At 43.7% G+C, this 13,220-nt stretch overlaps 1 protein-coding gene across 1 annotated transcript in view; it reads right to left on the bottom strand.

The window, feature by feature from the left end:
- NTSR1 (neurotensin receptor 1) overlaps nucleotides 1-13,220 on the bottom strand; it is a 48,396-nt gene that overhangs the window by 13,562 nt on the left and 21,614 nt on the right. The window lies entirely within an intron of this gene.

Genomic DNA, 13,220 nt, shown 5'->3' with positions numbered 1-13,220 from the left:
CACAGAAATAGAGAAACACCCTGCAGTGCATGTATTTTCCCTCCTCTTACTCTGCCGGCTTTGGCTTTTGAAGGCTCACTGCACAGAGGGAAAACTCAAACTGCACTGACAAACATTCATTCACGTGGGCCAACGCCCCAAAAAGGCAAATTAATTCACAACTTATTATGTTGTCTTCCCCATTTCAGTACAGTTCATTGCCAGAAATGTCTCAACTGAAACATGCCATTGATCCTCTTATCTTGCAAACAGCAGGATGCTTCTTAGCTTTCATTGTGTGTAGCATGACTTCTAAATAACAGTATGTTATTGCATTTTTTCATTATGAGCACTCCCTGGGATCTTTTTAACTTTCTTTTTTGTGCTACGTCTTTTCCTTGTAGAGTTAATGACAGCAGTTTATTATCTCAAAATCCAATTACCCAACAAACCTTGTGCCTTAAAGGATTAAAATTGATCGGAATAAACAAGTGGAAGTTGTAATGTTTTTAGTGCAAATTATTTGATTACTGCAGTTTTGATAAAATTAAATGGAGGATCAAATTAAGCAGTGATTGAATCAAGTGGAAGTCACTGTTTGTGTCAAATAAAAGCAGGAAGGCTTTGCGAAGCCCTCTGCGCTGTCTAGAAACCCCGCTGGAGCTGAGCTTAACAAATGGCAGCCCAGAGAAACAGAGGTGTGTGCAGGATTTGCCTGCGCATTTGTGGCAAGGCTGCCGTGGTGGGATGCTGAGCTGCTGTGCCAACCCTCCCTGCAGCACGGAGAGGCTTGTGCCTACAGGGCTTGTCCTCTCCTCTGTACAGCTCAGGACATCAGAGAATCATAGAATGGTTTGGCTTGAAAGGGACTTTAAAGCCCATCCAGTTCCACCCCTTGCCATGGGCAGGGACACTTCCCACTGGACCAGGTTGCTCCAAGCCCCATCCAACCTGGCCTTGAACACCTCCAGGGATGGGGCAGCCACCACTGCTCCAGGCAACCTGGGCCAGGGCCTCATCACCCTCACAGCAAAAAGGCTTCCTAATATCTCACCTAATTTCACTTCTTTCAGCTTGAAACCATTCCCCCTCATCCTATCCCTGCACTCCCTGATAAAAAGCCCCTCCCCTACCTTCCTCTAGCCCCCCTTTCAGTACTGCAAGGCTGCTATAATTCTCCTGGCACTCTGAAGCACAGAAGCAACCCTCCATCCCAAGCCAACCCTATGTCCCTCTGCAGACCACAAAACCAAGGAAGCCTCATCTACGAATGGGCACTCTGTCTGCTCAGCTGGAGACCTCCCCTCTCCACCCACCCATGCAGCACCATCACCTCAGTGCACAAGTATTTGCTGTACACCCACTACACTGCAGATGTGCAGTCTCTTTGCTTAGCAGGGATTCAGAAATAACAGAGACAAGCAGAAAGATGAGGAAAATATCCAACCACATCCCCAGGACACTACAAGGGATCCATAAAAGAAAGAAACAAGAAACAGATACGCTTACAGGGAGCAGGTGCACTGGCAATCAGAAGCACTTAAGTTTCTTTGTTCATAGATTTGAGAAAATTCAACCCCTCTTTTGGTGGAGACAGGCAGTGTTGTTGCCAAAATCTCCTTTAGATGGATCAACCCCTATACAGCTTTGTGTTCCAGAGCCCAATGCGTACCAGCGAGGTTTCGTCTGTCACAACCCACACGGTGTGCACATCATCTCTCGTTTATGTTGGTAATTATAATAGAGCTCCTCCGTGGACCGAAGAAATTTTTAGATATACCGCACCACGACATGCTGCTTATGGGCTCCTTTGTTAAATATATAACAATTTTCTAAGTGTCTAAGAGACAACACATCTCACATCCTCCTGCGTTCCTCCTTTTGGAGTTACCTCAAGACTGAAGCAAGACCTTAAGCAGTAGGGATCAAGTGCTCAGCTGGTGCAGAATGATGAAGTTTTACTGAGTGGAATTTCTGCTTATAAAGAACCTGCTTCAATTCATTAACCCCCACGATGCAGCTGGGCTGAGCTGGCACACACAGGTGAACTGAGTTGCTCTGAATTCCTGGGACAGGCTACGAGAAGAGCCTTGGGGCCCCTCACTCCTATTCCTATGGCTTTAGTGGATGAAATTCCTCTTTCCTGCTGCTGAACAATGTTTGTACACCAGCAAAAGGAAATGCTTGCCTCTGGAAATGCTTCACTCCATCACCCAAGCTTCAGTGTTTACTGGTTTTCACTCAAAACCCTTGGCCTAGCTATAAATTAGTCTTGCCTAATATAATTATGCAGAACTCAAGGAGTCTTTTCTGAGCTCTTTGTAAAGCCTTGATTTATTCCATAATGGTACTGTGAATTCTTTAAAGAGCTTGGGAAATCGTCTAGAATAGCATTGACTTTTCCTTTTATGAATTGTTACAGTAAAAGTGTCAAAATTGCACGCTTTCGATGAAAGGCTATATTTAAAGATTTTTTTTTCCCGTGTCTTGATTTGTACCAAAACTCTCATATAGCTAAAAAAGAAAATCAATATTTTCCCCAGAAGCAGAAGCTTTTAATTTGTGGAAAGAATTATTTGCAAACACAAACTCTCAAGGACCATAAAGGCTAGAAAAGCTAATCCTACTCCTGCAAGTTCTCTGTATTTGGTGTTTTTTATGGCGAGCTGCTTGCTGGGTTGTGTGAGTTTGGACCCCACTGCACATCATGAAGACTTCATTTCCAGGTGACTTTGCACATTGCTGGAGCTGCTGTCTCAAACACCTCTTCAAAGCCAGTGGGAAGTCTCCCACTTTCTTCCAAGAGGAGCTGGCCTAGGATCCCAGGACTACACGTCCAAAGGTCTTCAGGAGGAGGAAGACTTGTAGAGACATTTAATGGGATTTTTTTACAACACCGAAACTCCTAACATCAGTGGGACTACAGTGGTTACAGCCATCAGTGAACACCTGTGGGAGCCTTTGGGTCCTTCTCTACCTTTAAAGATCACTCTAGACCCAGGAAGGAGGTTTTAGACAGTGTCCAGGCTCATTTTTTCACCTGAAAGTCTCAGGCTTTATGTTGGCTCATCATAGAAAGCACAGCTTATGTGATGCTGGATCTAAGCTCATTGTGTATTCAGGGTTGTTTGGATGCACAAGCATCCAGCACAGGGGTCTGGCAATCTCTCCAAGAGTGGTTTAGTCTGATTCTCTTCTCCATTAACACTGATGTGCTTGTAACAGTGTAACCCCACCAGATCTGAGCTTTCTGCTCAGCACCGTGATGTGCAGCATGAGCGCAGTGTAGAAGCACAAACCTGTACATGGAAAGGCTTAGCACTGGCTGATCTCTAGCGTAAAACAAAAACCAAAAAAACCCAGAAATTTTGCAAAGGCTTATGCTTTTGTGCTCTAAGGTGACTTCTGGAGGAACACGGACTCAAAGGCTGCTTTGGAAGATGTTTTTTCCATCCCTCCTACAAGCACAAACATTAGTCTCTCATATATCTGAGGAGGAAAAATTATGTTACAGGCATTTACAGTCACCTTCACTCCCAGCAAAACTCAATCAGCTGAGCCATGCCTGGGGAAATGGTTAAGAATCCTGAAAGGAGCTGAAAAGTATCTCAGGAGAAGATTTGTCTTTGCTGGTTTCCTGGAAGTGATGATGAAGAGGACTGAGGATGCAGGGTATCTTTTGATTTGTGGTTTTGAGCAAATCAATCAAACTGCATAGCTGGGATTTAACAATCTACCACATTCTGGTTCACCTCATTTCCAATGGAAATGAAAAGTAAATTATCCTCTCCCTGACTGGGGAGGCAGCATTGTTAGCATATGTCAATCAGAAAAGCACATTCTACTACATCAACATTCGGCTGCCAAAAATGTTTTTTGACTAAATATACTTTACAAAATTACCAGTTAGCTCGTTAGTGGACGGAATTAGCATTTTTTTTAACCACCCAGTGGATAATTTCAGCCTTTAATGAGCACTGTGCTGCATTCCTGGCTACAGCAACCTGTAGAAGACAAAGCAAGAAGGGGAAAGGCACATGGTGTTGGCATGCCAAAAGGAGCATTTGGCAACGGGCACTTGTGTCTGATGTTCACAGGATGTATCTGCTGAAAAATCCAAAGGTGGGTTTTTTTTTCCCTCCAGTAAATAAATTACCATCTAATTAAACCCCATCTTTGCACAGCTTTCCACACTCTCATGCCAAGTATCTAGCAGCTATCAGCTAAATGCCGTTCCTTAGATACAATAGGGCAGGAGAGGTCTGAGTTTATGAGTGATGGAAGAAAATAACAACTCTTTTTGGAGCCAGTACCTGGTACAGGAAGGAATGTGGAAGCCAAAAAACTGTAGCCTAGGAAGGAAATTCAGCTCTTCTGGAATTTTTTGAGGAATTTTATTAATTTCATAGTGTATTAGCACTAGGTTTTAGCAGAAAATCTTTCAAACAGTTCCTCTTTCTCCTCAGTCATTTAATACATATCTAAATATCTAAATTAAATCTGCAGAGGAAGCTTAAAAGAGTATGGAAGTGAGGGAATAACCAAGGAATCTTCTTGAGTGCATATTCCACACTAGTGGGGACCTGTACAGCAGGATACAGGCACCAATCCTGGTATGAGAACCCAAATCCTGGATAAAGAGGAACAGGACCAATCATTAACTTAACTGATAACCAAAGACAAGATACCAAAATCCAACAAACATTTTCTCTTTACAACATCCCAAGAAATGTCCACAACAGCCTCTATTGTTACCACACCATAAACCCTGTACCTTTTCAATCCATCTATGGGTTCCATACATATTATCTGAGGTAACATAGAGTGATGGTGTGAATTGCTCTAATCCCATCCCAATCAGCTCCCCTGTTCATCACTGGGAGCTGTAAACATGGACCAGGGAGGCTGAGGAGCACCTTCACTCTGCCCCAGCAAGACCTTTTCAAAAGTGTTAAATATCAAACCCAGACATTTCAAATAAAGGTCACGACGATGTAAAACATTGCTCACAGCCACAGGTATCTGATGTCAAAATGTTACGGTCAGCCACAAATTACAGAGGCAAACCATGAAGCTAGGACACCGCTGTGCAGAGACAGGGGATGGATGCCAGTCATGAGCAGCTCAGTCCCTGGGAGTCAGGGCAGTGACGGGGGCGTGAGCCTGATCTAAACACAGAGACAACCAGGACATCAAACGTGTTACCTTCAGGGGAAAAAGTAAAAAAAGAAGAGCCTCAAATGCAGGTGCATCCTGCCTAATCCATCTCTGATGACTCACCGGGTTTTGCTGACTTGAGGTGGCACCAGCCATAGAAGCTTGAATTGGACAGACCTGTGTATTTTAGACCTCAGCAGAACTCCCTGTTTTCTTCTTATTTTGGATAAGACTTAGGGAATAGAGGACTGCAGGTATGGTCGCTTAGGTGAAGAAAGAGAACATACAAACCTGAAGATAAGCTATCGGATGGATCTGATGGATGCTCCAAGTAATCAGACTAGGTCCTGTCCCTATGATGCTACTGCCCTGCACCCATTAATGTCAATGAGACTGATAATTAATTGCATGGCAAGGACATGTGAGCCTCTATTACTGACACATTCATTTCCTGGCCTTATTCACTAAGGGAAAACTACTCAAAAGACATCTCAGAGGATAACACAAAAGACTTGGACACGAGCTCTGACTGCTTGCTTCTATTAAGATGTTTCAGGTTTTGTATTGGCAGATATTTATATCAGAAGAAAACACATGCTACTACAAGGTGCATGGTGACATCATGCATTAGTTGCAGTCTGTGCTGCACTTCAAGATCCACAAGGTGCAAGTACATGCAACCTGCTGCAAACAGAACTTATTCAGTACACCATGGTATTCACAGGTTAGTGGTGTTCTCCTCTCTTTGTCTGGCTGGACACCTCTGATATTGTCTCCAATTGGCTAACATCAGCCATGAACTCTTCCAAAGGGCTTAATTTAGCTCTATCATTGAGATCTGAAGCAGGATCAGCTTAAACTCTGTATTCTTTAGCATTTTGTGTCTGCTTCAGAGTAGTGACGTTTTCCAAGTAACATGCCTTCTCTCTTTAGATCCATGAAGAATGACCAGTCAGTGCAGATTAAGATACTGGGAATAACCAAAGTTTTCCAGCCTGTGTGTGGTCCCACACTGATGAACTAAAATGGGAATGCAGAGCGGCTAATGATCCAGAGAAGTTAAGTTAATCACATACTCTGCAGGAGATAATCAGACACCAAGCAGATGGAAATAAATTGCATACTGACAAAAAAAATCCATCATATCTCTATGGCAAAAACATTCCACCAGCTTCCCCATTCATAAATCTCCCTCCACGGAGAAATCATTTCTTCATAAAAAACATCATCTGATGCAGAACAACTTAAATGGTTTTCTTGCTCATGATGGGTTGGCAAAGATGTCAGAGCATTGAATAATGGTGGCATTCCTGAGCTTGACAGGACACCTGAAGAGATCATTTAAGCTCATTGCTACGCACAGTTACAACCCTGTGGCCTAAAGTATTTTCATATTTATCATAAGTAATAGCAAAAAGGTATGATTCATACATAAGTGTTTGATATAAAGCTTATTACTCCTAATTGTACACAAGGGTAATACTGAAGTATCAAACTCCACAGGGATCTCAGAACTCTTCATTACCATGCTAAGTGCCAGAAAGCCACCTTGATTATAACTACTGGTGAAAGAAAACATCCTCTTCTCCTGATCTTTGAGACACTGGTCTCAAACCTGAATGGTTCTCCTGATTTCAGTTCCCAGAGAGACAGAAAAGCTGTGAAATTCAGGAGATTCTGTAAATGAAGGACTTGTTAATGGGCATTTTGGATTTGCAGTTGCATGTTGCAGAATGCCTAGGATTGCTGCTGCCTTCCTGGACCTGGTGAAGGAGGGAGGAAGAAAGAAAGAAGTGACAGAGCAGCAGTGACAATCCTCCTTCACATCATCATTAACCCAGGAGCTTAAAATATTTACTTCTTCCCCCTTCAGGAAATCTTCTTTCTCATTTTCCCATGATTCGGTACACCGAGCTACAAGGTAAATTAATTAAATTTACCCAGTTTTGCATGCAGAGAAGAATGAAGTCACTTTGTATGTTGTCAATTTACTGGCCTCGGCTTTGCTCCTCAGATCTAGTTTTGCATAGCAGTAGTTAGGGCAATATTCTTGACGAAAAACTCAGTGAATAATGCTCTTGATTTTCACCTTGAACAGGCAAGTCTTTCTTACTCTTTCCCCCACCCCCACCCTCCCCAGCAGCAGTATTCTACTGAAGGGGAAATAATACTTCAGCTTCAAATGACAGGTTGGAAATATGCATTAAATAATTTACTGGTACAGATTTCATTTCTATCTGCTGGTATTTTGGTTCCTACTTGTTTCTGCCAAAGGGATATTGCCCAGCGCCTATCACAATATATTTCCTTTTCTCCAGTTCTGCTGCTTGTCATCCCTCTAAATAATTTAATAAATGTTCATACAGTGCCTAATGCTCCTGACGTAATTAGTAATCCTAATCCAGATTTTGCAGTTATTTTGTGTCTATCCTCTTGCCTCTTTTCTTTTTCACGCTGCATTGCACAAGCTGTGAGGGCTCACATGGTGGACATTCATCCAAAGAAAGTGCCTCCATGGCTTGGTGCTTCCCCTGTGCAGGCTGATGCTCTCTGTTTAAGGTACCTAATGATGTCCTTGTCAAAACCAAAAAAATCATCCTCTCTCCTATGCTATTAGCCACAACTTCAAGCACTCAGCTCCTGCTCCCACCGTGTGGGTTTTGCAGCCTGCAATGGGTGGAGGAGTGGCAGTCACCTCAGCCTTAACCTGAGGGCAGATAACACGTATGGCTTAGGGGTGTACCACCATGCTAATAAATCACAGGAGCTGATTTCATGAAGCGATCCTTGCTTCTCTAAATCTGCTTGATATTCCGTACTTCTTCAGTTCATGCTTGGCATAGCTGTTGTAATTAATAAGACTATTATTCTGTTTTGCCTAGAGAAGAGAAGGCTCTGCAGAGACCTTACTGCAGCTTCCAGCACTGAAAGGGGCTCCAGGAAAGCTGGGGAGGGGCTCTTGATCAGGGAGTGCAGGGATAGGACTAGGAGAACCGCTTTAAGTGGAAAGAGGGGAGATTTAGATTAAACATTAGGAAGAAATGTTCTCCTGTGAGGGTGGGGAGGCCCTGGCGCAGGCTGCCCAGAGCAGTGGTGGCTGCCCCATCCCTGGAGGGGTTCAAGGCCAGGCTGGATGGGGCTTGCAGCAACCTGATACAATGGGAGGTGTCCCTGTCCATGGCAGGGGTGGGACTGGATGGGCTTTGAGGTCCCTTCCAACCCGACCCACTCTATGATTCTATAGTTCTATGATTCTATGATATTCTTTCATAGAACATGTCAGAAAAAGAATCAAACCATGGTGACAGTCAGTTATCCCCCAGCTTTTCTTTTTCTGGTAATAGTCATTACACCCCTGATAATCGAAATGAACAGCTTTTGCCTATGTGGGTATGAAGTCAGGCCATTATGAGGATTTTTGTTTTTGTTTTAGGAGTAAAATAAAACCAAAGGTATAAGCATACAAGTATAATAAGCAAAGATTTCTAGAAGAGCAGTGAACAGTTAAATCAAGTGGTGCTTGCTTGCTTTCTTCCCACATTCTCTTGGCAACACATGGTAGATGGATCATGACAGAGAAAAATGTGGCTCTGCTCACGTGGTGACTATCAGAGTTGAGTTTCACGCTCGGCACGTGGCAGCATCGCAGCCAAGCGCGGCCGAGCAGGGTGCTGGGCTCCCCTCCGCCACTGGTGTCCCAGCTGGGTCCTGGCAGGGACTCCCATGCTGGAGCCAGAGCGTGGGCGTGCAAAGCTGCAGTGACCTCCTTCTCCTTCATCAGGGAAAAACAGGGATGGAACCAGCAGCTGGATGACAGGCGAGCACACACTCATTAGAGCACGAGTGCAGCGTAATTAATAAATCAGCTCCATCCCCCAGGATAACTCTGAAGATTTAGGATAAAGACTTTACTATAAACCAAGCCCTCAGCCTGATGCATAAAGCACACACTCTACAGAAGGATTCAAAGAACCACTGTTCTGCCGGGTGACGTGAAGGTAGATGAGGGTAAGAGGTGCCACAGGTGTCTGAGAGACAACTGAGATCATGGCAAAGAATGGTTTATCTCTTGAAGTATGTTTCAGGATCAAATTTTCTGCAGCTATTTGTACTATTTCACATACGCCAAAAAGTCACATTAATACAGCTGGTAAAATAACAGCTTGTCTGCTTAAAATAATTAGTAGTTGACAAATGGGCTGAATTTTAAATCTATGAGGAGCTTTGGTTAGCACTAATAAATGTTGATTAAGGTAGCAATTAAAATCTAACAATCTCTCTGGGGGTCTGAACTTTAAAGCTGAAGTTTGGAGCATTCCTCACTTTACACAGAAAATGCTACAGTCCCTCCCCAAGTTGCATTGGGGAGGTACACACTGTGGCAGTGTGTACCTTTTGTCTTTCCTTTGTTTTTTCAGCTTACACAAATTAATTGCAGCCTAAATTAGTGACCCACAGCCAGGGGCAGCAACCAGCACTGCTCCTCATCTACATCTGATGGAAATAAAAGCCTTGGTATGGTGTAGCATTTAGCAGTGTGAGCTTTTAGTGTCCCCTCAAGTAAGTAAATGCTGTAAGACCCTCTTGAAGTCCCTATTTCCACGGCAGTCCTTCCCAGGAGGCAGTACCTGTCCCTCTTTTATCAGGCTGTGAAGTAGGCTGGAGAGATTTCCACCTCTCTTTCAAGATGTTTTGCTGCTTTGGAAATGTAGCTGACCTCTCGAAAACAAGCAAGGTCAAGTAGCACTGAGCGTGTGCTCCTCTCTCCTGAATCCATCTCCTGCTGCTCTGAGAGACCCGACTGTGCATCTCTTAATCAGGATGACTGGATGAGCCACCAAGCAGAAGTGTTGACTAGGTAGTGTCTTGAGGAAGACTAAAGTTATCTCCCTCGGCTGCGCTTGAGCAGTAAGGCCAAAGCAAATCCAGAAGCACATTTTGTTTATGGAATTGTTTTACTGATTCATCATCATGGGACTATCTGTGAAGGTCTAAGGTTCTTTATCATCCTGCCAAACCCAAGAAAACTTCAGTCACTTCCCTGCAGCTTTCTATTTTTGAGGAAAGCGCGTTTGTATTTCACAGAGCTCCTCTTTTATGCTGGCCTAATCCTTTTGGTTTTTTCACTCTTGCTGTGGACAAGGCATAACTCTAACACAAAACTAGATTTGTCTTTCTTCCTTTATCACACGCTAGCTGTGTCCCCTCTGTTAATTACATCTCATCCCTCAGTTCGTTAAGCTGAATGCCAGTAGGACAAAATAGGAACACATTGTGAACTGGGAGTGACTTGATCCTCTTGTGTACCCAACATGAATGGGATGCATCCATACCTCTGCCTCTGTCAGGTGGCTTTAATTGCCAGATGTGTCATTATATCGTTATATTAGAGTCCAATTTTTTAGGTCTGATTTTGGAAGCAGATGAAATAAGGTCTTTTTCATGGAATCATTAAGGTTGGAAAAGACCTCTAAGATCATCAAGTCTAACCATCAACACAACACCACCATGCCTTCTAAACCATGTCCTGAAGTGCCACATCTACACATTTTTTGAACGCCTCCAGGGATGGAGACTCCACCGCTGCCCTGGTCAGCCTCTGCCAGTGCTTCAACACTCTTTCAGTAATGTTTCCTAATACCTAATTTAAACCTCCCTTGGTTCTGGGAAGGTCCTTTCACAAACTGCATAATTTTTAGGTGCTTTCTCAGCCCAGACTGTGAGATCTGAGTGTGACCGCTGGTTTCACCACAGCACTGAATGTTCCTCAGTACATCTGCTGAGTCCATCCATCCCTGGGAGTATTTACAGCAAAAGAGAGATGAAGAGCTGAGGATGTGAAGTGCTGGAGTAAAAAAGGGAAGAAATCTGTCCAGAAGGTGTGAAAAAATGTCCATTCACTCAGTCAGTGTGGGTATCACATTTTTTTCCCTTTCTGTGTTGTAAGGATGAAATATAAATGGTTCAGATAAATGCAGAAAGGGACAAAAAATGAAAGCATGAGAGCTGGAGGTGCTTGGAGCTATTTTTTTCAAAGGAAGCTTAAGAATTGGGTGCAATTGTGCATTTACATTTGAGTGAGCAATTTCCATGCCTAAAGCTTTAAGACAGGTCGCTCTCCGTGCAAGATAGATGCAAAGGTCGGACCAGCTGGGACCTGGAGCTGCAGTGAGGCATGAGAGACCCTTGGTGAGCACTGACTCGACCAACTTGGTGCTGTAATAGTGGAGCTTTCAGGAAAAAGAGCATCTGATACAAGAGGTTTCCTGGTGGACAGAGTCATGCCAGACATCTCCATGCACAAGCAACACCACCTCTCATGAGTAGGGGCATTAAAGCTGGCTGAGATGGGTCACCTGTGCCACAACAGGTGCTCAGGGCTGCTGTGGAGGCATCATCTTGGGTCTTGAAACATTATTGCATGGGAAACTATCCTCCTTAAGAGAAATCAGGGTGATTATTCCTGCACAGACTGCTTAAAAGGGACTATTTAATATTTTTTACAGTAATACTATGCACTCTGCTGCTCTCATTGTAGAATTACAGGTGTCAACGTGAGGAGGTGTGTGTGGGGAAGCCTGTCTTTGGAGAAAAGCCATTTTTCCAGGCAGATGAGACAAACAGAGGGGCTGCAGAAAGACCTGACATCTCCAAGGAGCTCAGAGGATCAACGGGTTTCCGGGTGCTGCCCAGCTGCCACACAAAGCCATGAAGGTAAATCAGCAGGTAAATACACGTGTGGTAGGAAGAGTATGGAATTACGCTGTGGCTCAAGTAATGAGGAAGGAAAGGTGATAGCAGAGGGAAAAATCCTAAGCCCAGAATAGGTAGAACAAAAGTAGATGTGACAGCCACCTTTCCCTGGTGACAGTGTCTCTGCTGGCCAATTAAAACCCACTGCACTGAACAAGTCATGTCCCAATAAGCTGCAGGTCCAAAGCCTAATTGGACAGCTGGAAGGCCACCACAACCCCAAACCCACATGGTCTTTCAGCAAATGACCCCAAGGCAAAACAAATCAAGAAGGTCACAGCTCTCCACTGCAAACCACAGCAAAGACAAGTCCCGACTGCATTTCCATTTCTCAAAATTGATTTTCTTTTTCCTTTTTTTTTTTTTTACAGTAAAGTACAAAATGAACATGTGGGACTAAATGCTATGGGATCAGACTGCAAATGAGACCAATAGGCCAAATGTCAGATTTGTTTCTGCTTTAGCTGCTGAGGACTCATTACTGAGCAGAGTCTTTACATAACCTACTTTGTTTTAAGGCATAATCCAGCCACCAGATGACTGGCACGAGGAAGATGTTTTGTCTGTGGGTTGGCTTCTTTCCTGCTGTAAATGCCTTTGGACCTTACTCCAAAGCATCTGGATGTAGCTGGCATTTGAGATTGGCTATAACTGTGATGGATGAAGCACATCTTAGGTGCTGGGTTAATTAACTCCTTGGATTCTGTATGAAGCTGCAGCTGCCTGCAAAGATATAAATTGTTGTTCCTTAAATAAGGATTTTGATTGCAGGTTTAGAAAAAATCTCCATTTCCCCGTGGCAGTCCAAACTCCTGTATAGCAATTTGCAACCCGTTAACAGTAGGGTTGTTTTTCAGATTTGCCTTTCTCAAAACCACAAAGGTCTGGGGAGGAACGGCTGAAAACATTGACCTAGAAGCTGGACCTGACTTCTGCAATGCAAGAATCAGGAGGCAAATCTCTGCAGGTACCCAGTAACCCATGGTCCTGTTCAAGGATCTGAGTGTGGCTGCTGGTAACGTTCTCTGCTCACAGAGACATGGCAGCTGATGTTGCTGATGCTTTCTTATGCTGGCCGTCGCAATGCATTAACTAAAATAATTTCCCTTTTAAAGCACAAGAATTTCAGTGCAAAAATTGCTGTGTTTATCCCTATGGCTTCCCAGAAACAAGACTCAGTCTCAGGTAGAAATTGTTCCTTGCTGGTTATGAAGGCAGAGTCCTTGCAGAAGAGGTGATTTATATCAGAAATAATCAGTGTCATGGATGCAGTCAGGATTTCCCTGTTAATTATCTAACTGGTTAATTAAGGGGCTATTTTTTTAATTAAA

This window comes from Phaenicophaeus curvirostris, chromosome 18 (genome assembly GCF_032191515.1).
Source record: "Phaenicophaeus curvirostris isolate KB17595 chromosome 18, BPBGC_Pcur_1.0, whole genome shotgun sequence".
Taxonomy (NCBI): domain Eukaryota; kingdom Metazoa; phylum Chordata; class Aves; order Cuculiformes; family Cuculidae; genus Phaenicophaeus; species Phaenicophaeus curvirostris.
Note: the sequence above shows the minus strand (reverse complement) of the source record. Positions and strands in the feature narration are given on the sequence as shown.